The sequence below is a fragment of the Dreissena polymorpha genome, chromosome 4 (assembly GCF_020536995.1).
Source record: "Dreissena polymorpha isolate Duluth1 chromosome 4, UMN_Dpol_1.0, whole genome shotgun sequence".
Taxonomy (NCBI): Eukaryota; Metazoa; Mollusca; class Bivalvia; order Myida; family Dreissenidae; genus Dreissena; species Dreissena polymorpha.
Window position 1 is genome coordinate 132,093,114 of NC_068358.1, and position 3,261 is coordinate 132,096,374.

Below are 3,261 nucleotides of genomic sequence, written 5' to 3' on the forward strand. Positions count from 1 at the left end.
TAATCATATATTGGACGAGTTTGAAAATGATTCCGGTTGGTTGAAAAACATGGCAACCAGGGGGCAGAACATTTTTCCTAATATGGCTATAGTGCAACCTTGTTAACACTCTAGGGGCCACACTTATTGTCCGATCTTCATGAAACTTGGTCAGAAGATGTGTCCTACTAATATCTTTGAGGAGTTCAAAATGGTTCCGGTTGGTTGAAAAATTATGGCCGCCATTTGGCGGAGCATTTATTCTTTATACGGCTTTAGAAAAACCTTGTTAAAACCCTAGAGGCTAACTTTATGGTCCGATCTTCATAACATTTGGTTAGAACATACGTCCCAATAACATCTTGGATAAGTTCAAAAATGATTCTGGTCTGTTCAAAAACATGGCCACCAGGGGGCAGAGCAGTTTTCCTTATATGGCTATTTATGCCTAAAGTGAAACCTTGTTAACACTCTAGAGGCCAGATTTGTTGTCGAATCTTCATGAAATTTCGTCAGAATATTTGTCGCAATAATATCTTTGACGAGTTCCAAAATTGTTTTGGTTGGTATAAAAACATGGCCGCCAATGGGAGAGGCATTTTTCCTTATATGGCTATAGTAAAAACTTAACAACTTTCTAAAAATCATATTTATTGTTCAATCGTCATGAAACTTGGTCAGAACATTTGTTCTAATGATATATTGATCGACTTTGAAAATGGTACGGGTTGCTTGAAAAACAAGGCCGCAATTTGGCGGGGCATTTTCCCTTATTTGGCTATATACTAAAGTAAAACCTTGATAACACTCTGAAGACCACATTTATTATCTGATCTTGATGAAGCTTGGTCAGAAGATTTGTCCCAATGATATCTTGGACGAGTGCGAACATGGTTCCCAGTTCTTTGAATAACATGGCCACCAGGGAGCGGGGCATTTTTCCTAATATGGCTATAGTAAAAACTTATTAACACTCTTAAAGTCACATGTATAGTCCAATCTTCATAAAAGTTGGGCAGAACATTCGTGTTAATGCTATCTTGGATCAGTTCGAAAATAGTTCCAGTCCATCGAAAAACATAACCGCCAGCAGTCGGGGAATTTATCCTAATATGGCTATAGTAAAACGTTGTTAGCAATCTTAAAGTTACATTTATAGTTCACTCATCATGAAACTTTGTCAGAACATCTGTTCTAATGATATCTTGGGGCTACACTGAGCAAGTCAGTTCCTTTGTATCTCAGGTGAGCGACTTTGGGCCTTTCAGGCCTTTTTGTTAAACTATACAATTATCTTTTTTTTAGGTAGGTAATTGATCCAATTATCATCTGAAAAATACGATTTCGCGATTTCTTCAAAGATCGACAAGCCTTTTTACCTGTTTACTTATGGATATTTAATTAAAGGTTGCACTGATGTGATGTTGTCGTGGCCGAGTGGTTAAGGCGATGGACTAGAAATCTTTTGGGATCTTCCTGCGCAGGTTCGAATCCTGCCGACATCGCATACTTTTTGCAACGCGTTTTATTTCTTTTCTAACGTAATTTGATTTAATATAGCATATAAGCTATGTTTATTGTCAAATATGTTGAAAAATTGTAAGAACATCCTTCAATGTTTAAAATTAAAACAACGTTATGACTAAATTGGGTAATTTACTGCTGAAAATACGAATGATGCATGTTGCATTCTTATTTTTATTTAAAAAAGTAAACGGTAAATCTGTCTCTTTCTTGGTATTTTTGCTGTATATAGTGTTTCTATAAAAAAAATAGTTTAAAATATAACTTAAATGATACTATTTTGAATTTTATGACACTTTGTTTTTAACCGACTCAATTTTTACTTGGCTAAAATTAATTACATTTCATGGCGCTATTCCATAGATAAAAAATTGTAAAAAATAAATGTCTGTAAAATAATACTTATTTCATCTTGTTTAAACTTTGAACACATTTACTGCATATGTACACACCAACTGCATGCCCATATTTGGAAATCTGAATGAATTATAGCCTTTTATATACCCCAGGGGTGAAAATAAACTGGACAAAAGCTGAGCGTGAGGGTCGTTTTGAAAAAATCGGTATATTTTTTTTAAAAGCATGGAAAGCCTACCTTCAAATTTGCATGTAGTTCAGTGAAATGATGCTGATTAAGAAAATAATTAATTAAATTATATTTGGATATGTGCCCATTAGAGGTGCGCTACCTTAAAGTAAAGATATAAACTTTCCACAATTCAAGTTGTCTAATATTAATGATCTTCAATGAAAGATATATTCATAATTTCCAATTTATATATATTAATTACTTATAATATTCATCACGTTGCATCTTGGTAAAAGATGTATTTATAATTTATATTTATTTATACTTTTAATATTCAATAGTATTCACTACGCTACACATTATGAAGATGCATAAATAGTTAAGGCTTAATCAATCGTACAGAACCACCACAATTTAACTATAAAATAATACTAATTATTATTAAATTTATCAACAAAAGCTCTATTTTTGTAGCCTTTTTTATTCGCCAAGCAGATTAAACCTCTTTGCTTAGACAGTTTCAAAGTTCAATACCATTTGTAAAAATTATGTAAGAAAATATAACATTGTGACGTAATAACCTAAAGCTAGTTTTTTGAAAAGAGTGGGGATATTGTGGTTATCTCCGCCGTCCTTCTGTCCGTCCGTCCTGGCCACTATCTCCTCCTACACTATTAGCACTAAAACCTTGAAACTTACACACGTGGCAGCTATGAGCATGTGTGCGACCCTGCACTATTTGAAATTTTGATCTGACCCCTGAGTCAAAAGTTATGGGGGTTGGGATGGGACCGGGTCGCAGATTTTCAATCATTTCTTTAGGTTATTTTACATTAACTTCTTTATTTCTACACCGATTTACTTCAAATTGATACTGAACCTCTCTTATGACAATACGGTCAATCTCAACTATGCATGGCCCCATTACCAACCCTGGGACGCCCTGCCCAAATAGACCACACCCACCCAAAATTGCCTTTACTATAATTTCTTCATTTCTACACCGATTCACTTCGAATTGATACTGAACCTCTCTTATGACAATACGGTCAATCTCAACTATGCATGACCCCTTTACCACCCCAGGGGCACACCTCCCACATATACCACACCCACCCAAAATTGTCTTTTACTATAATTTCTTCATGTCTACACCGATTCACTTCAAATTGATACTGAACCTCTCTTATGACAATACGGTCAATCTCAACTATGCATGACCCCCATTA

The 3,261-nt window shown here is 34.8% G+C and overlaps 1 non-coding gene across 1 annotated transcript; it reads left to right on the plus strand.

The window, feature by feature from the left end:
- The first annotated feature begins 1,402 nt into the window (after positions 1 to 1,402).
- Positions 1,403 to 1,484, plus strand: Trnas-aga (transfer RNA serine (anticodon AGA)). The gene has a single exon. It is a non-coding gene; the product is annotated as a tRNA-Ser (tRNA).
- The last annotated feature ends 1,777 nt before the right edge of the window (positions 1,485 to 3,261 follow it).